Source organism: Chelonia mydas, chromosome 6 (genome assembly GCF_015237465.2).
Source record: "Chelonia mydas isolate rCheMyd1 chromosome 6, rCheMyd1.pri.v2, whole genome shotgun sequence".
NCBI classification, from domain to species: Eukaryota; Metazoa; Chordata; order Testudines; family Cheloniidae; genus Chelonia; species Chelonia mydas.
The window spans coordinates 58412821-58438113 of NC_051246.2; the positions used below are offsets into that span (position 1 = coordinate 58412821).

Sequence of the window (25293 nt, forward strand, 5' to 3'; positions counted from 1 at the left end):
ATTGTGATGGGTTCAGTCACAGAGACCCCCTTGGGACTGTCACCTGACATGCTGGAATTACCTCTGAGCCCATTTTCTCTGCAAGCTTGGGACTCCAGAACCCTGCCTTGTTGAGCCAGACATGCTAGCCTGCTGCAACACAGACCCAGGTCTGGTCCATGCCCCCACAGCTGCAGACTTAACTGAAAACAGCTTAGCAGGTTTTCTGCCTCCAGCACCCAGACACCCAGCTCCCAATGGGATCCAAACCCAAAATAAATCTGTTTTACTCTGTATAAAGCTTATACAGGGTAAACTCATAAATTGTCTGCCCTCGATAACACTAATAGATATGCACAGCTGTTTGTGCCCCCAGGTATTAATCACTTACTCTGGGTTAATTAATAAACAAAAGTGATTTTATTAAGTATAAAAAGTAAGATTTAAGTGGTTTCAAGTAATAACAGACAGAACAAAGTAAATCACCAAGCAAAATAAAGCAGAAACACGCAAGTGTGAGCTTAATACATTAAGAAACTGTTTACAGGTAAAATCTTACCCTCAGAGATCTTCCAATAAACTTCTTTCACAGACTAGACTCTTTCCTAGTCTGGGCCCAATCCTTTCCCCGGTACAGTCCTTGTTAGTTCCAGCTCAGGTGGTAACTAGGGGTTTTCTCATGACGGGCAATCACTTTGTTCTGTTCCACCCCCTTTTATAGCATTGGCCCAAGGCGGGAATCTTTTGTCTCTCTGGGTTCCCACCCCTCCTTCTAAATGGAAAAGTACCAGATTTAAGATAGATTCCAGTACCAGGTGACATGGTCACATGTTCTGTGAGACCCCAGCCTCCATTCTTCCAGGGCTGGCCTGTATGCACCCAGGAAGGTTTGCAAGTAAACAGAGCCATTTACAGGCAATTGTCATAGAATCATAGAAGGTCAAGGTTGGAAGGGACCTCAGGAGGTCATCTAGTCCAACCCCCTGCTTGAAGCAGGACCAATCTCCAATTTTTGCCCCAGATTCCTAAACGGCCCCCTCAAGGATTGAATTCACAACCCTGGGTTTAGCAGGCCAATGCTCAAACCACTGAGCTATCCCTCCCCCCCCCCCCCGCCCCAATTCTGGGAGCCATCCAGAATCCAAACCACCATTAATGGCCCACACTTTGCATAATTTCAATAGGACCCCAGAGTTATACTTCATATTCCTAGTTTCAGAAACAAGAATGATACATTCATACAAATCGGATGACCACACTCAGTAGTAGTAGTAATGATACCTTACAAGAGACCTTTTGCATAAAGCATACTCCAGTTACATTATATTCACACTCATTAGCATATTTCCATCAAACATATGGAGTGCAATGTCACAGTCATGTGCTGGAACCTTTGAATAACAACATCCAAACTCTTTCTAACTTCATCTCTGCAGAAAGCCAAAAGAGGAAGATGCAGGGAAGCTCATGTTTGATGGTTCCCCTCTTCCCCCATGTTTCTTGGTGCCTCCTTCGTTTATTTTGCTTGTATTTTTATTTATTCAGTTTCCATTATCTTTCTCTTGGTTCATCAACCTCATTTAAGGGCCAAACTTCATTCAGCTACCCATAATCCCCACTGCAGAATCAGTGGGGTTGGTATTTTTCACTTCCTGTCCTAAACTATGGGGTAACATGCCTATAATTCTGATCCCAGCATCCCCTGTGGTGCCTGTTGGAGGGGAGTCGTGTGTCCAAGAGGCCTTGCAGGAGCTGTTGCCATCACAGAGAGTAGTTTGGGAGCCAGATTAGCGATCAGCATTACCCAAAAGAGCCACAGTAGTGTGAATTCATTGTTTCATTGACTATACTACTGTATATTCATATTAGTCTCACAGCAAAATGACTGACCAGGTATTATTATTTTATCAACTACAACTGGTTAATAACATAGTAAAAGCATCCTGATTGGTTAATAATTAAATCACAAAGTGTTTTAATATCACATGCTGCAAAGAGCTGCAAGAGACCCATTAAAGAACCACTTGCAGCTCCCAAGCCTCAGTCTGAGTATCATGGGATAGATGTACCTTCATGAAGCACCAGACAGGAGGGGACCTGTAGGGAGCAGGGACAGCAGCCAGATTTCCATCCTCACTGCAGGTAACTCTTGCTACTGTCAGGAAGTGGAGAAAAGTGACTTGGCTCCTTTGTCTGCTGCCCCCCATTCCAGTTCTCACGGTGAATTGTGAAGCTAACCAGCATCAGAGCAGCGCCTGCAGAGAGACAGGGAGTAGCAGCCTTCTGTGCCAGCTACCAGCAGACATGTAGGGTGACCAGATGTCCCGATTTTACAGGGACAGTCCAGACATTTGGGGCTTTTTCTTATATAGGCTCTGATTACCCTCCAATCCCTGTCCCGATTTTTCACAGTTGCTGTCTGGTTCCCCTACAGACATGGTAAGTGCACAGAGAAACTGAGAGGGTAAGTGAGGCAAGACACTGGATGGTGAGGGGATTGGCAGCGCCATCAGAGATGGAGGGAATGGTGGCAGGGTTTGGTTGATTCTAGGAAGCTGTAAGTGCAGAGCTAGGGAAGAGGGACACTTCAAAATTGTGTAGTAGGGCCTACTTAGGCCGTGCAAGTTTCCTTTACACTGCACTGCCAACATTCCTCGGCCCTGCCCTGGAAGGACCATCTCTAGTGTAGGACCTTGGCCTCTTTGCTGAGACAGTTTATAAGGGCAATGGGGGTGGGGGGAGGGCAGAAGCCCCTCCCCCTGAGTTTCATACAGGAGGTGTGCAAGCTCCCAGGTGGAACTCTTACATTTCACACTAATGCTGTGCTATGGTTAAGTTCTGCAGAGGAGAGGTGCCCCTGCGATAGGGAGTCAGTATTTTGTTTACAAACAGAGGCAGGGGGATTAAGATAAGAAAGGGCTGGTGATTAAATTAAGGATATGGAAGTTTGTAGTGAGGTAACACCTCTAGAGCCCCAGGCAGGTGCAGTATAAACTCATGGGGCCTTGCCCTAGTCAGATGTTTCCAAAGTTAAATGATCTATTCCAGGCTTGGTGAACTGCAAAAAATTGATAGAAAGTAATCTAGATTTTTCTACAATGGTTTCAATTGTTGTAGTCAAGAGTTAGTAACAAAGAATATACATTAAAATTTTAAACCCAACCAGTGTTACTTAAGTGACTTGACACAAGGTGTGAGAACATGTTAGTATTAGAGCTGAGTGGGTCTAATATTTATCTGCAAAAAAAAAACAAAACCCCAGAGTTTTCAGGTGCCTAAGTAGCCCTTGGAATCACAGTTAAAGTCCCCACCCCCAATCTGAAGTGGCACCCCTGTATAAGGGAGCAACGAGTGTTAGTTGCTTAGGTGTATTTGTTGGATTGACACGTGTCCACTGACGTATGCAGCACAGTTGTAGCCTTGTTGGTCCCAGGGTATTACAGAGACAAGGGGGATGAGGTAATGTCTTTTATTGGACCAACTTCTGTTGATGAGAGAGACAAGCTTTCGATCTTACACAGAGCTCAGATATGAAGGAGACGCAGATACCTCACCCACCTTGTCTTACTTGTCCACTGAGAAATATACGGTGACCGACCAAACCCATTTCACCTAAGGGCCACCCAACAGCTGTCTGATGGGAACAACGTCTAATCCCTACTCAAATGGGTTGGATTTACACTCTAGGGCTAGAGGTAAGTCTCTGCCAATTACCTACCATAATTCCAAATCAAGGGTCCCACGCTAGCCATAGTTCTTCCCCTGCCTGCATGTATACCTTACAATTCGAGATGCACAATCCATTTCACTTACCTGCTTATATAAGGCTGTTATTGTAACAATGCTGCTTTAGACATTGTTTAATACTGCGTCGAGTCTGTTCATTTATTTCCTCCTCACACCCACACCCTGTTTTGAGGAGGAAGCTGTGATACCTGTGGGACTTCTCTTTCTCTGAAACAAAAGTCGGGTATAATTGCTTCATCTCAGCTGCTATAGGAAACACAGCAAGGGAACAAGCTGGATTCTTTCCTAAGACCTCATTTATCGGCAGCATTGGGTAAAAGGCGCATCAAGTGAACACAGTCGTGGGTGGGAAATGATGACAGCAATCTTTGGGATTAGAGAAAAAATTGAAGGTGGGGGAGAGGAGGGTTTGGGGGGAAAACAACAACAAACAGATACACTCTGTTCTGTGCTGCTTTCATAACATGAGAGCTTCTATTCATCAGGGCTGCATCTGAATCATCCCTTCAGTGGAGGAGCTATTAATCAGGCTTGCCTCGTTGTAATATAAAAGTCCAAGGTGTCTGTGTGGGGAAAGGCAGCCTTCTGGTACAGCACAGCTGTGCTTAGCTCATCCAGGCTCCCACTGTTAGCAGTGCAAGGCCACGGGGCTGTAACTCTTTCGGATGTGACTGAGAATTGTCTCTGGCATTTCTGTTAGGAAGCCTCCTGGGGGAGAGAGGGCTATGCAGCTCCATCCAGAATCCTCCAGCTAACTTTGCTAATGTCTGTGCTAAGTACACCAAGCCTGCCATCAAATCCCTGTCAATCTCAAATACGCCTACCTTTCAAATCCAATACTCAGATCTCAGTGGAAGTCCCAAGCCATACCTGAATCCAAGCTGGGACCTTACAGTGGAAGAGTGTGTATTAAAGTTCTTCTTGTGGGGGAGGGAATTGTATCACCAGTAAGATACCAAAGGGCCTAACGAAATCTGATTCCTATGGCCGGCTTCATTGTTGAGTGTGACACTCAAACAGGACGTGTGTGGTCTGCCACTTGAGCCTTTCCCATGGTTGGAGTTGCCTCTTCTGTAACCAAGCTGCAAAGAGCTGCTAAAAAGTCTAAGATGGGAGTCTGCTCTCCCTGGCTGTGCTGATAGGAACTAGGCTGAGCTGCTCTCTGTTCATAGAATCACAGAATCATAGAATATTAGGGTTGGAAGAGACCTCAGGAGGTCATCTACTCCAACCCCCTGCTCAAAGCAGGACCAACTAAATCATTCCAGCCAGGGCTTTGTCAAGCCAGGCCTTAAAAACCTCTAAGGATGGAGATTCCACCACCTCCCTAGGTAACACATTCCAGTGCTTCACCACCCTCCTAGTGAAATAGTGTTTCCTGATATCCAATCTAGACCCTCCCCCATTGCAACTTGAGACCATTGCTCCTTGTTCGGTCATCTGCCATCACTGAGAACAGCTGAACTCCATCCTCTTTGGAACCCGCCTTCAGGTAGTTGAAGGCAGCTATCAAATCCCTCCTCATTCTTCTCTTCTGCAGACTAAACAAGCCCAGTTCCCTCAGCATGTCCTTGTAAGTCATGTACCCCAGCCCTCTGATAATTTTCGTTGCCCTCCGCTGGACTCTTTCCAATTTGTCCACATCCTTTTTGTAGTGGGGGCCCCAAAACTGGACGCAATGCTCCCAGATGTGGCCTCACCAGTGCTGAATAGAGGGGAATAATCACTTCCCTCGATCTGCTGGCAATGCTTCTACTAAAGCAGCCCAATATGCAGTTAGCCTTCTTGGCAACAAGGACACACTGCTGACTCATATCCAGCTTCTCATCCACTGTAATCCCCAGGTCCTTTTCTGCAGAACTGCTGCTTAGCCAGTCGGTCCCCAGCCTGTAGCGGTGCATGGGATTCTTCCGTCCTTAAGTGCAGGACTCTGCACTTGTCCTTGTTGAACCTCATCAGATTTCTTTCGGCCCAATCCTCTAATTTGTCTAGGTCACTCTGGACCCTATCCCTACCCTCCAGTGTATCTATCTCTCCCCCCAGCTTAGTGTCACCTGCGACCTTGCTGAGGGTGCAATCTATCCCATCGTTCAGATCATTAATAAAGATATTGAACAAAACTGGCCCCAGGACCGACCCCGGGGCACTCCGCTTGATACTGGCTGCCAACTAGACATGGAGCCGTTGATCACGACCCATTGAGCCCAACAATCTAGCCAGCTTTCTATCCACCTTATAGTCCATTCATTCAGTCCATATTTTTTTAACTTGCTGGCAAGAATACTGTGGGAGACCGTATTAAAAGCTTTGCTAAAGTCAAGATATATCATGTCCACCACTTTTCCCATATTCACAGACCCAGTTGTCTCATTATAGAAGGCAATCAGGTTGGTCAGGCATGACTTGCCCTTGGTGAATCCATGTTGACTGTTCCTGATCACCTTCCTCTCCTCCAAGTGCTTCAGAATGGTTTCTTTGAGGACCTGCTCCATGATTTTTTCAGGGGTGCTGCCTTCCTGTGGTCTTGCTAGTAAAAGCCATGCTGATGTAATCCTGGCCTGAAATCCCTTCCCGTCCTGGATGAATCAGGTGAAGCCACACTGAGTTGGTCTTGGCTCGCAGTGGCTCTTTGAAGGTCTCACAGTGGATGTGACAAACCGCTGTGGGTAAAACCAGAGATTTGTCCAGGGGGATAATTGAGGTTGGCTCTGTTTGCTTATTCAGGTTGCCAAGGCCTTGCTTATCTAACCTCCACTCCCTGTTCTGCTCTGCATGGAAACATCTGTATTTATGCAGCTGAGACAGGAGTTCTTTTTGTTTTAACTCTTAAAAGTTTGCAAAAAGAAAAGGAGTACTTGTGGCACCTTAGAGACTAACCAATTTATTTGAGCATAAGCTTTCATGAGCTACAGCTCACTTCATTGGATGCATACCGTGGAAAATACAGAAGACGTTTTTATACACACAAACCATGAAAAAATGGGTGATTATCACTACAAAAGGTTTTCTCTCCCCCCACCCCACTCTCCTGCTGGTAATAGCTTATGTAAAGTGATCACTCTCCTTACAATGTGTATGATAATCAAGGTTGGCCATTTCCAGCACAAATCCAGGTTTTCTCCCCCCCCCACACAAACCCACTCTCCTGTTGGTAATAGCTTATCTAAAGTGATCACTCTCCTTTCAATGTGTATGATAATCAAGGTGGGCCATTTCCAGCACAAATCCAGGGTTTAACAAGAACGTCTGAGGAAGGGGGGGGGGGGCAGAGTAGGAAAAAACAAGGGGAAATAGGTTACCTTGCTTAAAAGTTTGAAATCTTGGAAGACTGTCCGACTCTCTATCTCATTGGCTAAAAGACACGTATAAAAGAGCGAGTATATGGAGAGCCCATGTTCCCCTTTTTGGAAACGTACATATTACTCTGTCTTGCCTGCATTCACCAGTCTGTTCAAATGCATGCTGTTCCCTCAGCTGTTTTACGTCATTGATCACTATAATTATCAGAGTAGCACTGAGAAGCCCCAGACAAGGTGAGGGCCCTATTCTGCTAAAAACCAGTCAGATGAATAGCAAATGACGGTCTCTTCCCCAAAGAGGACATATCGTGTCAATGAGGCCTGTACTACTTTGTCCTCCTCTTCCACTCACCTTCTGTTTCCTTAAGCTACTTGTCATCTTGTTCCCTTTGCTAAATAGACTTGCACACCTGATGGCCACCTGCCATCTTTGACTATTAGAGTGGCGACCCCGTGGGCCTGATTCTTATTACTCTAGTGTGACACTGATGTAGTTCAGGGATATGATTCCTGATTTATGCCAGTGTAAGTGAAAGGAGAGTTGATATTCTGCAGAACATTGTATGCTTCTCGAGTCTGCAGCTGCCAGAAGGGAGCTAAATGGCCCTGACATGGCAGCTCTACCATGTGCTGTGTGCTACCAGATGGGCTATTGTGAAAGGATGCAGCCATGAGCTTTCCCACATGTGTAAATTTCTTTCAGGGACTCCTGTTATGGAACTTTCTGTCTTTGTTTAAGTACTGCAGGCTCAGGGTGCACTGTGTTCAGCACAGTGTGTACAGCAACAAATAAGAGTAAGTTGTGAGTGATTAATTAGAATGTGATTTGCTTTTTATCAGTTCTGTGCTGTTACAGAATGTACAGGTGCTGTTCCCACAGCAAAGCCAATTTCTGTGGCTCACAGCTAGTCCCAAGTTGAGGGAGGCCCCTACCAAGTCGTGGCCTGGCCCCACCATGCCTTATGAAGAGGTCTTATTGAGTTACAGAGTTATCCAGTTTTGTATGCAACTTAAAATATTTAGTGTTCCACCGCCTATTTTTAAATACATGAGCGACAATATACTGTAATGAACTAGCTGGAGTACGCATATGTATGCACCACTCCCTCTTCAGAAGGGACTCAAGATTGTTCATCAGTGTGCCCTAGGCCCAACACTGCTAACTGCTAAAGAAGATTCTTCTTCAGCCTAACTGGAGGGAGTCTGTAATTTTTGTAGTAGGCGTCTCCAAGTTCCATCCTTGTCGTCGCTGTGAGGTTCTGTGTGGCATAGTGATAACCATGCTATTCCTAGATAGCAGTGAGTTTGTTGCAGTACAAATAACTGCACATTCTGATGCCTCTGTGTAGCCCTCAGTGTCTGGCATCCATTAGGTAAGTGGAGACTACACACATACACTTTCAGGGCAGAGCAAACCTGGTAAAGCCCAGGAGATATTATAAATCCAAAGTGTTTGGCTTTGAAGGAGAAAAAAATGTGTCTTATTGGTTCTAATACAATTTTACTGTGTTCCATCCCCTCAGAACAGATTTGAAACTGAGTGGCAAATAAGCGTGCTGGGATTTCCCACATTTCTCCAGGAGATGTGACACATTTCCTGTCCTATTTCAAATTCCCAAGAAAAGCATATGTTATGTCAAAAGTTTTAAAATTTAGAGTTAACAATTTCTACTAACAGAGCTTATCTACCTAAATTAATAACTCTATAAAACCTACAGAAATAATGCATGTGTTTGACTATTACCTGCATTGGCCCTATGAGTCAATGCCATGCAGATAGTTATATGATGGACTGAGGCAAATCTAGGGCAATAACATGCCCACAACCTTCAATTATTAAAGATCTCACAAGGTGCTCAAATTATACTCACTGTGTGACACTGAATCTTCCTATGCCTGAGTCTTGCCATTGTAAATTGGGTATAATAAGATATTGACATCATGATGAGATGAACGTCTAGATTTGTTGTCCCTCAAGGTATATGCTGATCTCAGGTCCAGCTCAGTGAGTATTTACCTCTTAGGTCAATAAATCATGAGCTCACCTCAGTTAAAGTTAAGATCTGCTTGTTGTCCCCCTTTTAAAGATGGGGAAGCCAAGACACTGAGTTTGAGTGACTTGTCCCAGGTTACATAGTGAATGCTGGACTGATTTGGGAATAGCGGGGCCTGATGTGCAGATTTCTGCTTTAACCACTATATCATACTCCGTCTCTGCCATTTTTTGTTTTAGTGCTGGGCTGCTGAAGTGGTTAATGTAAGGATTTAGGTGTGTGTGTTTTGGGGGGAGAGGTGGTTCTCAGCTGCAGCACTTCCCAAAGGTGAATAAGATAAGCTCAGTTATTCAAGTCTTTAATGCCCTTCAGAGAGGTTTGTTGTTTGCATGTTGCTGAGAACGTGCTGATGCATATCATTGGACTTGGCCGAGCAGCACTTCCCATGACCTCGGTAGAGTATTTTGGAAAGAAAATTAAAACAAAACCAAACTGGCCTTAACGAGGAGACCTTTTCAGTAAGTGTGTTGCAAGCATTTACGTCAAGGAACTCGTAAACCATGCAGAAGCTTTCCCCCTGGTTCTTGCTTTCAGAGCAGAGTGAAAATGTTGGTGTGAGGTGATTTGTGGAGGTGCTGGCTGCTGACACAAGGACCCTTGTGCTATTTATCTGAGTTCTCACTTGCCTTTTGTAATATTTACGACATGCTTGTTGCTACCAATATATCACTGGAGCATAAGGGGCTGTGCCTCTGTCTCTCACCCTCTTCCCTTGCCCGGCGACCCCGAGAGACTGGAGATTGCTCATCTGCCCAGTCACCAGGGAATTTTTATTTCTGCTGTAGGTTTGATTGGTTTGTCATGTTCCAGGAACCCTGGGGTGGGTTTTAGGCAAATGTTTCTGCTTCTGATCAACAAACTGCATGTGGGGAGCAGGAGGAGAATAATAATAATAATAGTAATAAAAAATCCACAGAGGAAAATAAAAATGAAAAATGTGGTACTTCTTTTCAGCTCCTGCCACACTAGAAAGGGGGCTAATGAAGGACTGTTGTGTGGCATCACAGATCTGCCTTTCTCTTTCAAATGTCTGCAGGAAATCCACAGGTACTAAAGGTATTGGCGAGCTGCTGCACTTTCAGAAGGAAAATATGAGGGGATTGTAATGGGATGCAGAGGTCACTTGGTTCAAATCTGGTCCCCATTTGGTAAGGACCCAAACTCATGATAGCTGTTGAATGGCTCTCTGTGAAATGAATGACTGTCTCTGCTTATTTCTTATGAGAGTTGGTGTCCCCCTCAAAATATACTCCCTTCAAAATATGACTTTAATGGGACTTAAGTGGTACATAGACTTCATGCTAACCTTCTGCACAAGGGAGAATTTCATTTGGAAGTGTGTCCTTAGAACATCCTCCCCTCCACTTTTGAACATCCCACAACTTAGCCACGTAGCTCCTGTTCACTTCACTGAGAGTTGCAGCTAGTTCCTGGGCTTGGCTGGGTCAGTATATTTTGGGGGAGAGGTCAGCTACAGCCATCATGATATTGACCTTTCATGTGAGGTCACAGGCGAATCACAGGTGTCCAGGAAAGGAATCGGTAAAATCAAGGCTTTGAAGTTATTTTTATCCGTCTGTGGCCTCAATCTCTAGGTCTCATTTCCCAGCAAGCCTTTTGTCAAGGTAATGTGTGATATTGGGATATTTTCACCTCACTTTTAAATGTTAAGTCTATGCTTTTACCCACCAGCCTTTCCCTCTCCTCAGATGTTGTTTGGCCCCACAATGTCTCTGCTATCCTGACCCAACCAAGGCCCTGCACTTCGCTGGGGAGAAGAGAGGCAAGGCATGGAAGAACAAGCTGTTCCCTCATTTCAAGGAAGGAACATAACCCCACAGCCGTGATTGCAGTTACCAAGCACATCAAAGATTGCCTTTATAGTGCATAGTCCCCATTCAGTGACAATACCTCTGCTAAACTGGCAAGAGCCCCAGTTGGAGACATCTGTTCTGCACATACTAACAAGGGGTGCTGCGTGGAGAGAATTATAGGTCTCTTCCCTGCAATTACAGCCCTTATTTTGTCATTTTGCTTCTCTTCTTGTGGAATCAGCCAGCGATCTGTACTTGCTTTGTGTTATTCCTTCCCTCCTCCCCCGGCTGCTGAGAGCTCGCGGCAGCTTGCCCCTGGCTGCTTTAGCAGGGCTGGCAGACCTGCTGCCTCCCTCTATATGACGTGGATCCAGCTGCTGCTAAAGTTTTCGTAGCCAAAAGCATCAGGCACCAGGGTTCAAGTCTGAGAAATGCCGGCATGTGTTCAGCAGTGCTGGGAGATAGACCTTGAAGGTTCAATAACTTCTATTTGCTGCCTGGGCCAGATATGAAGACAAGTGGAGCTTGTCCGGGATGGCAGACATGTATATGTATGCATGGGGGCGTCATTTATATAGAGCGGGAAGGACACACTATAGAATCAGGTTCAAAGTGGTCAGGCAAGACGTTTTTCTTTAATTTTGAAAAATCCTTTCTTTTCCTCACCGGTGTTTAAAATATCCCATTGGAAAACTCCACGCTGAAGTTGCTTTCCTCATCATTTTTTCCCCTTCCGTCTAGTGGTTTGCAGTTGTAGAGTCACTCTTTATTACATGGTTATGTGTGAGTACTGGGTTGCACGCACACTGGTTTGTGGGGCCTGTATGGTTCAAAGTACAATGGATCATGCAGGTTAAAGTCTAAAACACTGGAAGAAGTTGTATCTGACACACTTAACTATCCACATTATGCTTTTTCTTGTGCTAATTCTGAATATTATTGCCAAAGCTTCCCCCAGAGATGGTACTTGCAGAACCCTCTGTTACACTAGGTAAAAGGTATTTGAAAGATCATTTTCAAAGCAGAGCTGTTTTTCTTAGAATATCCTAGGTAAGGAGTGACCCAGCCAGGAGGAGTGACCAGTATCATTTTACTGGGTTTAATCTAATATCTGAGAGACTAATTTTGCCATCCTTTCTTACATTGCATAGCACCTTACTGCATACGTGGCCCTCTGAAATCAGTCTGTACAGTAGGTTACCAGTCCACTTGAATGAGAGTGGTAAAATTAGAGTTTTTGGGGTATGTCTACACAGCAGTTGGGAGGCGTAGTTCCCAGTATAGGTAGGCAGACTCCTGCCAGCTCCACTCAAGCAAGTGCGCTAAAAATAGCAGTGTGGACGTTGTGGCACTGGCAGGGGCTCAGGCTAGCCGCTGAAATCCAAACCTGCCTGACCCCATGGGCATGAACCTATGCCACAGCGTTCACACTTGTATTTTTTAGTGCGCTAGCTCAAGCAAAGTTAGTGTGAGTCTGTCTAGCTGGGCTGGGAATCACACCTCTCAGCTGCAGTGTAGACCTATCTGTAACTGAGTGTGTTCACATATCACATCCACTGTCCAGTTCATGAGTGTCTGGATGGAAGAGGCCAAGGCCTAGAATGGGGTATCACAGGTCAGGACTGAATTGTGGGGGACTGGAATGGTGGGACAGGAGCACAGGTCAGGATTGAGCTGTGTCACAGAATTGATGAGGAAGCCTGCACACTGCCTCTCTCCAGTCAGTGTTACTTTTATGAACACAAAACTTGCCCCAAATGGAAAATCTCCTTTAAACTATAAACTGGAGTGAGCAGATTGGCTGTGTGGAGCTTGATGTAGTAATGGGCAGACTCAGAGGAAGTTGGGATTCACTGAATAAGAACTTCCAAATCTCTGGTGAGAACTCATAGGTTCGGCAGTTTTGGGGGCCAGGGACGAGGGGGATGCTGTGCAGTTCTGCAGATCTTTCTTCCTGATAGAACCAAGCCGAGGGGCATGAAATTACTGCCCAGCATGGCAGCTTTCTCTGCAGAGATGTTTCGGATCTTTAAAGCAACCTCAGTACTTTGCTCTCCCAACAAACAGGTGCCTGATGTTTCATAGAATCACAAAAGTTAGAACCAATATTCAATATGCCTTTTCCCTCCAGCCCATCTCCCTCCAAATGCAAGCTCCTTCCCTTCATAACATTTTTTAGTGTCTTGTCCAGTCTATCTTAAAAATTCTCAAGTGATGGTGCTTCCACCATTCCCACAACTTAATACATATCATTGTAAGGCTAGCTTCCCTGATCTTTAATCTCCCCTGTCTTTATATCATCCCATTTGATCCTACTCTTACCCTGCCCATAATAGCACAAAATAATTCCTCTTCTATTTTTATTATTTGCACTCTTCCTACACTTGTAGACTGTTATAAAGTCCTCCCTTAGTTGTCATTAAGCCAAGCTACAAAGATTTTTAGCTCTTTTAATCCTTCCTCATAACATAGCCCCTCTAGCTCCCTGATTATTTTTGTTTCTTTTCCCTGAACTCCCTCCTGTTTTTTTCAGTATCTCCCTGATAATATGATGCCCAGGACTGAGTGCAGTAACCCAGATGATGTCCCCCAGAGCCCTACCCAGAACTGTCTCTTCTTAGCTGCATGACATGATTTCTTTTGTAGCCGTATCTTATTGCAAATTCATTTTCAAAGGAACACCACCTCCCCCTGCAACAGAATGTAGATTTAAGCCTTCCAGGAGAGGTGGAGGATGACTTCTAGCAAATATAATCCCACAGTCTCTGTGGAAACCTTCCTCTCCCTATCACCACTGAAAGGGTAGATGTAAACACACCACTTATATATAAACAAGAAAATCTCTAGTACCATCAATGGCTCTACTGTTCCAATTTTCAAGGAGATCGGATCTGTGATAATCAGCATCCAGACAGCCCAAGGTGAGAACTGAAGGTTTAAACCAATGGTGTGCAAAAATGCGGAGCACACCCCCACCCCCACCCCCAGTGTGGGCACAAGAGGTTCTCGGGGGGCTGGGGGACAAATAAACTGGGATCCTATTCCTGTGACACTGTATGGAATCTGGGAGACACTTTATGATATTGTTGTTACCAATATTATAAAATTGCAAGGAATCTGACCATGTAAGGTACCTGTGAAAACGCTATGATTTGCCAAGTATGATGATCTTGTTTATATGTTTGTATCACCTTTGTATTGTGAGTTATAGATATGTAGGGTATATCTGCAGGGTATATTTCCAAACTTGTGCTGTGTTTCTGGGTGATACCCCCAGACAGATTGGCAGCAGCACTGCCTAGCCCGTTTGATGGCCAATCAAGGGTAATCAGCTGTACAATGAATCCATTGAAAGGAGCCAGGGGATACACCTTATGAGTCAGCAAGGCATGTAGGGGCAAGTTGGTGGACAGAACTCTAAGGCTTTTCCATGCCATGTGCTGCGAAACTTGTGTTTGGCATACAGGAAGCACAAGCCACGTGGCAAAAGGAATATAAAGGGCAGCTGCATCATTTCCATTTTGTCTTCAATCCTTCCTGCTTCTTACCCCCAGAAGCAACTTTTCTACAAATGAAGCTCTGAACAAAGGACTGAATGACCCATCCAAAATTTGGATGTGTTCCAGATGGACTTGCAAGCCAGCCAGCTGACCAATACTGCTAAGAACCTGACATATGGACTTTGAAGCATCTGTATGTATCTGATTGCTTTACTATTTAACAACTCTCCTTTTCTTTTCTTTTCTTTTCTTTCTTTTCTTTTCTCTTTTCTAATAAACCTTTTGTTTTAGACATCACAGGATTGGCTGACAGCATGGTATTTTGGGTAAGATCCAAAACTGTACTGACCTGGTAATGTGGCTGGCCCTTTGGGGTCAGAAGAACATTTTGTATAGTGAGCAGCATTTTTAGGTAACTTCTCACTGTACTGGATCTATGTGCTGATTGGGAGCCAGAGAACTGGAATGCAGTAAAGGGGGCAGTTTGATTTCTTTATTAGCTTCTTGAATACCAGTGTCGGGGATCAGGAGCACAGTTTATGACTGGTTGGTAAATCTAACTTCAGTATTAACCACCAGTTTTGGGACAATCTGCTATCCTTTTTGCAGCCTCCTCTAACTTGGGCATTTTCAGTGAGGGCTTTCCCAGGCACCCTGAGTCACACTACCACAACAGCAGGAGCAGGATAAAAATAGAGTGGGTATTGTGGGGTGGGACGGGAGCTGTATTAAAAAATAGTCCTTCCACTTGGCAAACAACATGAATGCCCCGGCCAGCAGCCGCTGCTCTCCGGCCACCCAGCTCTGAAGGCAGGACTGCCACCAGCAGTAGTGCAGAAGTAATGGATTACTTCAAATTACAAGTGATGGGGGGCGGGGGGTGACAAATTCTATAAATGGTAAAGGGACAAAAAAAGTTAGTATGTCACTGGGTTAAACCCCCAAACCGAGCAGTTGAATCAACTGATTGCATACTATATTATTGTACTATCACAATGTATCAAGTAAGGTCTTTCATGAAAGCTTGTAGTGTTCTGAACTTGACGGTCATGAGATAGATTCATAACCACAGTCTGTATGTATATGCATTTATGTATATAGAAAACTGAGCTCATAACCTATACTACAATTTCAACCACACCTCATAGCAAGGACAGGCACCTCTCAAGACAGGTGTTTACACAAAACCAGCTCCAAGTAACAACCCTTTGTCCAATGAAGAAGAGACAATGGGCGACCATTAATGTTAATGGAAAGACATTGAGAAATCCCCCCCCCCCCGCCCCGCTCGTCAATCAAGAAAGATTTCCAAACTAAATAAACATGAGTCACCATGGCCTAAGAGAAGAAAAATAAAAAAGCCTGCTTTTAAAAGGCTTTTTTTCTCTTGTGTCTGAATTTTGGGATCCAGAAACTGAGGGACAGTCTCTTGGCAGGTGCTGTCTGTGAAATGCTGGATCCCCTCTATGGCATGGGATATGCTGGGAAACTGTTCAGAGGCAAGAGAGAACTTTTTTTTTAGATAAAATCCCTTTTCTAATACTAGAAGTGTAAAGCCTGAGGTTGTGCCTTTATTTTCTGTGTAACTTTTCTGTGTTTGTTTTCCCCTTACTGCTTCATCTTTGAATCCGTGGTTTTTCTATGAAACAAACCTTCTGTTCATTTTTACCCCTCTGTTCTGCTAACTGTGTGTCAAAGTAGGCTGGTGGTTGGGGGGACCGGTTTCATGCCTTTAGGGGGTGACGAATTGGCAGGAAAAGTCCGAGTGTCTGGTAGTTAAGAACTTGGGGAATATGGATTTAGGAAGACTCAGGACTGGAAGGGCTGTTGGTGTTGGTGTTACCCTGCAAGGAGTACTTGTGGCCCCTTAGAGACTAACAAATTTATTTGAGCATCCGATGAAGTGAGCTGTAGCCCACGAAAGCTTATGCTCAAATAAATTGGTTAGTCTCTAAGGTGCCACAAGTACTGCTTTTCTTTTTGCGAATACAGACTAACAGGGCTGCTACTCTGAAACCTGCAAGGAGTGACTAGGCTGGTGGAAGCCAGGGTGAGATCTTGTGCGTGTGTACAAGCTACTAGTGTCAGGGGTCTGAACCAAAGCTGCATAACAAAAGGCACCCAAGGTTACAGAGCTGGCAGTAACAGAACCCCTTACTGGATGATCCCCAAAATATCACAGTTTTCCCTTCCCTTGGGTCCTGTTTCTCTTTTGAGCCTCATAGTGCTCTGGGGAAGAGCAACTAATGGACCAATACAACCATTTGGAAGGGAGCATGACTCCCTTCAAAGAGTCTCAGTGCTGACATTTTTGGTAACGCTGTGGTCCATGGGGCCGGACGAGTTGCATCCGAGAGTGCTGAAGAAATTGGCGGCTGTGATTGCAGAGCCCTTGGCCATTATCTTTGAAAACTCGTGGCGAACGGGGGAAGTCCCGGATGACTGGAAAAAGGCTAATGTAGTGCCAATCTTTAAAAAAGGGAAGAAGGAGGATCCTGGGAACTACAGGCCAGTCAGCCTCACCTCAGTCCCTGGAAAAATCATGGAGCAGGTCCTCAAAGAATCAATCCTGAAGCACTTACATGAGAGGAAAGTGATCAGGAACAGTCAGCATGGATTCACCAAGGGAAGGTCATGCCTGACTAATCTAATCGCCTTTTATGATGAGATTACTGGTTCTGTGGATGAAGGGAAAGCAGTGGATGTATTGTTTCTTGACTTTAGCAAAGCTTTTGACACGGTCTCCCACAGTATTCTTGTCAGCAAGTTAAGGAAGTATGGGCTGGATGAATGCACTATAAGGTGGGTAGAAAGCTGGCTAGATTGTCGGGCTCAACGGGTAGTGATCAATGGCTCCATGTCTAGTTGGCAGCCGGTGGTCAAGTGGAGTGCCCCAGGGGTCGGTCCTGGGGCCGGTTTTGTTCAATATCTTCATAAATGATCTGGAGGATGGTGTGGATTGCACTCTCAGCAAATTTGCGGATGATACTAAACTGGGAGGAGTGGTAGATACGCTGGAGGGGAGGGATAGGATACAGAAGGACCTAGACAAATTGGAGGATTGGGCCAAAAGAAATCTGATGAGGTTCAATAAGGATAAGTGCAGGGTCCTGCACTTAGGATGGAAGAATCCAATGCACCGCTACAGACTAGGGACCGAATGGCTAGGCAGCAGTTCTGCGGAAAAGGACCTAGGGGTGACAGTGGACGAGAAGCTGGATATGAGTCAGCAGTGTGCCCTTGTTGCCAAGAAGGCCAATGGCATTTTGGGATGTATAAGTAGGGGCATAGCGAGCAGATCGAGGGACGTGATCGTTCCCCTCTATTCGACACTGGTGAGGCCTCATCTGGAGTACTGTGTCCAGTTTTGGGCCCCACACTACAAGAAGGATGTGGATAAATTGGAGAGAGTCCAGCGAAGGGCAACAAAAATGATTAGGGGTCTAGAGCACATGACTTATGAGGAGAGGCTGAGGGAGCTGGGATTGTTTAGTCTGCAGAAGAGAAAAATGAGGGGGGATTTGATAGCTGCTTTCAACTACCTGAAAGGGGGTTCCAAAGAGGATGGCTCTAGACTGTTCTCAATGGTAGCAGATGACAGAACGAGGAGTAATGGTCTCAAGTTGCAATGGGGGAGGTTTAGATTGGATATTAGGAAAAACTTTTTCACTAAGAGGGTGGTGAAACACTGGAATGCGTTACCTAGGGAGGTGGTAGAATCTCCTTCCTTAGAGGTTTTTAAGGTCAGGCTTGACAAAGCCCTGGCTGGGATGATTTAACTGGGAATTGGTCCTGCTTCGAGCAGGGGGTTGGACTAGATGACCTTCTGGGGTCCCTTCCAACCCTGATATTCTATGATTCTATGGTAGCTATTTTCATTTCTGGGCAATTTTGACAGCGGATACCAGGCCTTTGTGGCCCCATACTGGAGGCTCTGTTGCACCCTGCCCTAGAAAACAATTAGCAGTGAGGAAAACAGCAGCCATTTTGGGAACCAGTGAGATCTGGTCATCCAGAAGACAGAAGGGCTGGGAACTAGCAAAAGCCAATTAAGACCCACCAGGCTGAAATAAAAGGAGCTGCCTGCTGCCAGAGAAACCAGGCAGGGCCAGGGTCCCTTGCTGGCCACAGTCAGTGGCAGGGGCTAAGAAGGAACTTTGCTGATTCCGTCCCAGAGAGAGAGTTTAACCCAGAAAGGGTAAGAATCTATTTTGTTTATCATTGGCCCAGAAGACAAGGAACAGTTTCAATTTTTGAGTTTGTTATAAGGGGTTTTGGACTATGTGACCTGGATGGAGGGCCAAGACACAGAAGACTCACCGAGACAGGCTGATAGCTTTCGGGGGTGCTGGTAGACCAAAGAGAAAGGCACTGCTCAATAGGTGAGTGCAACCCACCACAGCAATGCTTTGTAAGTTGCATGGTCTGTATTAATGTTCTCTCACTGCAGATGCTGTGCCATGTATGAACTGTCAGACTGCATTTTCTGGAGAAAATAATCCAGATCAAAGCTTGATGCATCCAAACTGAAGGTGTTTTGGGTCTCTCAGTGGGAGAGGGGGGGATATAACGTAAGTTATCCTTCTGTAAAGATCTCAGTTATTTACAAACAACAATTGACTTAGCTTCACAATTCCCTGTGAAGTAGGTAAGTGTAGTTATCCCTATTTTACAGATGGTGAAACTGAGACATGTTAAGGGACTTGCCCATGGTTAAACAGCCAGTGAATGGCAGAGATGAGATTAGAACGCAGAAGTCCTGACTCCCTGTCCCTTGCTCCAACCACTTGATTATCCTCCGCCTTAGTACAAAAGGTAGAAACGATTGCCTTTGCTGGGTGAAGGTTTCAGAGTCTGCACTAGCAAACTACAGCCTCCAAACTTTCAGACAAAACGTTTTCTGCATGGCAACAGTAAACTCAAACTAAAAGCCCTAAGAATGAGCAGGGGAGGGGAGGGAAGGAACGGCTGAAACAGGGAACAGGCCATTCCAAGTCTTACAGAAGGTTGAGAAAAGGAAACACTTTTCCCGCACTGTTTGGCCAAAGAGAAAGAGGGGTGACAAAAGGGTCAAATTCAGCTTACACAGCTCCCTCTTTCAGGCATCTGGCCCAATGGAAGGAGAGCTGGGGTGATTAGGTTGAGTTTTTGGCACGCACTCTGGGGACCAACAACTGTCACTGACTTCCTCCCTGGCTCTCTTTAAACGTGCAGCTGGACAATTCTCATGTCCTGCTGGTCTGGTCCCATCTGCTCTTTGTTTATGCTGTGATACACTCCACCTGACCCAGGATGACAACACTTAAAACTCACCCTCCTGTTACAAATCTTCTCCATGGAATATATTATCCTTTGTCTTAGTGCCCAGTTTGGTGTGAGTCTGTAATAAACCCGCTAAAGAGTTCTCACACTCTCTAAAATGGGATTGTGCGATGTATGAGAATAAACAGGCATAAGCCAGTGGTTTTGATCACTGGGATCTTGGCCCAAAGCTTGAACTGAACCAAATTTTCTCTGAGGTTTGAAAAAGTTCAGTTCACTTTTTTTCCCCTTGATTTTTTTAAATGTTTATTCTTAATGTTCCCATATCTTCAGAGATCTAAACTGCCGCCCCGAAATCCCACACAATAGGCCCTTTCTACAATATTCCCAGGCAGGAGCAGGAAATATGGAGTAATCTCAGGTTTTCCAACCTGAATACTCTAGGATCTTATAGGTTTTCCAGCCTGAGTACTCTAGGCCACACAGGTTCAGAACAGACCGAGATGGGCCTGAGTGGCAAAGTTCAACTCCTCCTCCAGGGTTTTGATTTGGCTTCATTATAGAAGTCTTGATATTATGATGTTTGGTTTGGGCCCCATCTCTGCTTGGGGTCAGGATCCAGACTTTCAGGTAACTGTCTGAACTAAAGTTCCAGATCTACTCCTGACTAGTCCTTACACAGAAATGGGAGCAGAGATCAAAACACCTCTGGATGTTCTGATCACGTGGATGTTCACTGTCCCTGCAGGGTGTGCCATCCATGTTCCACTTTTGCTTCTGTTGAGGTTTGCATTGAGTGTCAGGTTTGAACACCCATCCTATCCCGCAAAGTTAAGTACCCAAAGCAAAATTCAGGCCAAACCTCTTGGCTCTGCACATTGTCTACCCGGAACAGTGAGGCTTGATCAAAACTTGATCCAACCCTGGCAAAAAGTTTGTGAACTTAATGTAAGGGGACTGTTGCCCCCTTACTAACATTCAGTGGGGGTGTTTTAGTTGCTAGCTCCCAGTACTAAAAAGGGGGAAGGGTCGATGGGGAATCAGGACCCTGAGACTGACAGCCCCCTGGAACAAAGGGGAGAGGCCAATGTTCCAGGTGAGCCTGAATGACAGGGCGGGCAGGCTAATCAGGGATTCAGGAGGCCAGGGAGGTCCCATTCTTCGTGTGAGCTGGATTTGCCTGGGTCAGACAGAGTGGGGCTGAGCTAAGGAGTAAGCAGGGGCCCAAGCTGAGCTGGGGAGCAGAGCTGTGCCAGATCCAGAGGGACCAGAAAAGCAGCCCAGAGAGAGCAGACCCTGTCCTGGGAGCAGAGCTGCAGCCCCAAAGCCAGAGGCACAGCCCAGAGAGAGCAGACTTGCCCTGGGAGGAGAGCTGCAGCAACCAGAGCCAGAGGGGCCAGAAAAGCAGCCCAGGAAGCCAGTCAGTGCTGGGAGCACAGTCACAGAAGCAGCCTGCAGAGCAGACCTGTTCTGGGAGCAGAGCTGTAGCAACCAGAGCCAGAGGGGCCAAAGAAGCAGCCCAGGGTGCTGGAGGCAGAGCAGCAGCAGTGCAGAGACAGAGTGGTGCAGCTGGGGCTGGAGCAGTCTGGAGCTGGGTGCAGTGAGCAGCTGGGGAGACCGAGGGGCACCCTGGGCAGCGGGCCCAGCACAGGGAGATGCCTCAGCCAAGAGGCTCTGCAGGCCAGGCTTGGATCGTCACCCCAACAGGGCGGGGGCGATACTGGGAAGAAGGGTCCTACCACTTAGAGCCTGAGAGCGTGTGGCACCACCAGAGCAAGTGTCCAACCCACAGCATCCCTGCAGCACAGCCAGGGCCTGAGAAGAAGGCCTGGGACTTACAAGGAACAGACTGTGAACTGCCCTGACATTCCAGAGACACTGTTTGTGATGTTCCCTGCCACAGAGCGGGGTGATGTGTTTCCTTCAACCTTTCCCATTTTTGCTTATTCTTTTTAAAATTAATTGTTGATTAAATAACTTGCATTTGCTTTAACTTGTATGTAATGGTCAGTGGGTCAGAGAAGTGCCCAGTGCAGAGAGAGTACCCCAGAGTGGGGACACCCTAGCCCTTGTCCTAGGTGACCACAGCAGGGTTGGGGGTCGAGCCCCCCAGGAATCCTGGGCCCAGCCTTGTTGGGGCTACGAGGACTCTGCCAGACAGGAGAGTGGAAGAGGAGCCCTCAAGGGTAGGGAGGCCACTGGGTAAAGGAAGTGGGAACAAGGACTCGGATCCTTTCGCTAGCCCACTTCACCGGGGTTGTGCAGAAGTCAGGAAAGTTCCCCACAAGAGCAGGACTATTCCCCCCGCTTACATTAAGCACACCTGGCTTGAACTTCAGGTTTGTAACAAAATCGCAAACCTGCTGAGCTTCAAATGGTTCCAAGTTCTGTTAGGAAGGTTTCACCCAGCTGCTGGGCTAAATTACAACATAGTATTAGTTTTTTATTGATTAGTCAGTGTACTCTGTGCTATACAATAAAAAGGGAAAGACAAGCTCCCTACTCTCAAATGGCCTGTAATATAAATGAATGGGTAAGAGACCAGGCATAGTCTTTTCTCCCAAGTGCACTGGGGATTTTTGTTCATAAATGTAATTTGTTTGGAAAAAGCTCGCTGAAGAAATGAATTTTGAAGAGGTTGAGTGGCATGCACAGTGGCCCAATGCATGCTTGGTGTAACTCTATTGATGTCAGCTCCCAGTGCCTTATGCAATCCCAGGATCATTGCTTCTAGTTCATATTCTCTGCCTGTATTTGTATGGTCTTGTATCTGGTTCATGCTTTTGTTACTGCAGCTGTGTGCTGGGCTGACTGTTTCAGTGATTTCCCCCACAATCACCACTCCCCTGCACGCATCCTCAATTCCTTCTCTGAAGCTCTGTGATTGTTCTAATAAGTGCATATTCCCCAGCTTGGCTCCCTGTTCCTAGACTAATTTATATGACTATTATCCTCTTTGTTGGTGCCAGTTTACTGTGAATGCAGAAATTTGATCATTATGATCTGAGCTATTCTTTAAAATGCCAAAGTAGCTAAATAGTGAATAGAAAATGCCATTTGTTTATTAAAACTCAGCAATCAAAAATGCTGCCCTTTGATGGATCTGACTTGTGGGGCTGAGTCTCCTCATAATGTGTGGACTAGATAATGGGATCCTGCAAACCGTTGTGCTTCTGGGGAGACAGGTAGGGGACAGCATTACCAGGCTACAGCAGGTACAGCTGTGCAAATGCTGTCATGGACAAAGCTCTGCTCAGATATTAGCAGATTTTGCAGCTCATATTGATCAGTGGGAGGAAGATAAGTGAAAATCAAAGGCATAGGAATTGAGGAAGGAAACATCGATTTCATTCAGTAAAGCTGTGATAGAAATCGAAATGCCCATCATGACTATACCAAACTATTGCTCTGTGTTGCTGCTCTGGTGGGAATTGAACATAGTAATTGCCATACTAGATCAGACCAATGGTTAATTTACTCCAGTATCCTGTCTGTAGCAATGACTGGTATCTGCTGCTTCAGAGGATGATGTAAAACTCCCATGTAGGCAATACCATGCCTACAGGGGAAGTTTCTTCCTAATTCATGCTGCAATGTTATTTTTGCTATTATACAAATGCCTAACAGATTTTTTTAAATCATACTAAGCATTTTTCTTTAGACTGTAAGCTCTCTGAAGTAGACTGTCTTTCTAGTTACTGTGAAGTCCCTAGCATAAATCTGTGCATCACAAAAATAACAAATGGTAATAATTTGCTTCAATATTTTGTGACTGGAAGTTCCACAGGTGAATTATGTGCTCTGTGAGCAGGAAAAATCCTTTTATCAGTTTTAAATTTCTTGTCTTTTCAATTTAATTGGGTGCCCTCTTGTTCTTGCATTAAAATAAAGGGTAAGTAGGTGTGCTTAACTGACCTTGTCTACAGCAACGCTTATTGTGGATACCTCATTATATCCCCTTTTATTCACTTCCTCTATAAACTAAACAATTCAAATCTTTTAATATCTCTTTTCATATGTTAGTCTTTCCAAGCCTCTAATAATTTTGTTGCCCTTTTTCTATTTTTCTGCTATATCCTTCTTGAGATGAGTTGACCAAAACTGAACACAACATTCTAGATGAGGATATATCAAAATTTACATCATGGTTTTATAATATTTTCAGCATTGTATGTATTCCTAAGTTTGCTTGCTTGTTTTTTTTTTACTACGGCTAAGAACTGAGCTGATATTTTCATTGAGATATCCGCAGTGATGCCTGGATCTCGTCTCAGGAGTGGTTTTCATTTCATATTTCATTTACAAACCATCAATTTGCATGAATAGTTCAAAGTGGATATTACTCTGCACTTTTCTCTGCTAAATTTTATCTGTTTTCATGTTGCCCAATTGCCTCATTGGCGGGCCTTCTGAGGCTCCTTACAGTCTTCCTGTCTTCATATCATTAAGTAACACCTGTTCAAATTCAGATCATTGGAGTACTTCACTATTTACCTCCTTCCATGTTGAAAATGTCCATTATTCCTGCTCCTTGCTTTCTGTCTTGTAGCCAAATTCATGATATTCCACTGGGTATGCTGGACTTTTCTGGATTGGTATTTCTGTCCCAGTATAACATAGGTAGAGGAAGACTGTATTTTATCAGCAATTCGTCTATCCTTAGGAATGATCACTACAGCAATCTGTTATAGTTACTGCTTTTTAATAGGAATGTGGCTGATTTGCTCATTACATTTTTTATACAAATGATAGAGTATCAACCTGCTTGCTTCCTGGATGTACTTTTCACCTTGACTCACTGAAGGTGCTGGATGGCTCAGGGGACTGGGAAAGGGTAGTGGACCCTTTAACTCTAATAATTCAAACTCTAGTTTGAATCCTCCAAGGGTCAGTAGTGAGCAAGTTACCATCTGACGTTTTGTCAGTGGTTTTGAGAAGCCAGGTGTCCCCATCCCAAAAGCCATCATCACAACTGCTATTCTTGTTGGCCATCTCAACAGGGAGACCAAGGTTCGAAGGAAGGATGGGGACTGAGTTCCCCTTCCCACCCGCAGGAGGGGGTGGAGAACCTTCTGTTTACCCTAAACCATTAGTAAATATTATGATTATTATTTATTATTTATTTTTTCGAGTTACTATAACACGAATATCAGCTCTGGAAGCTGGCCTCCCTTGGTCTGATCGTTCTAGGCCTCTATTCGCAGTGTTATGGTTTATGGGAGATGGGGAACACTCTTATGAAAGTCACTGTTGAGGTAAACTTTGCAGGCCCAGGCTCCTCACATTGAGCTGTCCAGTATTGGAGATCGGAGACAGTGACATGTGGTTACATTGAAACTAAGAGAGAATTCCTATAAACAGGGCCAAATGCAGCAGAAAAATTTCCCATATAAGGCAACATGCTTATACCTGTTAGTTTGCATTTGTCTTGCTGGCGGGTTTGAGCTTGTGCTGGCGCCCACAGCTTTTTACATTCTTTTCTATGTATCGTTTTCTCCCCTCCTCCTTCCCTTAATTTTTATGTTTTGAACTAAAGCTGGACACAGCAGCTGACACATTTGGGCTCCCCCCCCCCCCAGTCTCCCGTCTCTTATTTATGTCTGTAAATGTTTTGTTTTATCTGAAGTGAATTTGCCAG

The 25293-nt window shown here is 45.2% G+C and overlaps 1 protein-coding gene across 2 annotated transcripts in view; it reads left to right on the forward strand.

The window, feature by feature from the left end:
• The window catches only part of ACCS (1-aminocyclopropane-1-carboxylate synthase homolog (inactive)), an 80100-nt gene that overhangs the window by 15647 nt on the left and 39160 nt on the right, over positions 1 to 25293 (forward strand). The window contains exon 1 of one of the 2 annotated variants that reach the window (XM_043549046.1): positions 22818 to 22840. The exons of the other annotated variant lie outside the window; for it this stretch is intronic. The gene's annotated coding sequence lies outside the window, so the exon portion shown is untranslated. Of the gene's footprint in view, positions 1 to 22817; positions 22841 to 25293 lie in introns of those variants that run through there. 2 annotated transcript variants of the gene reach the window in all.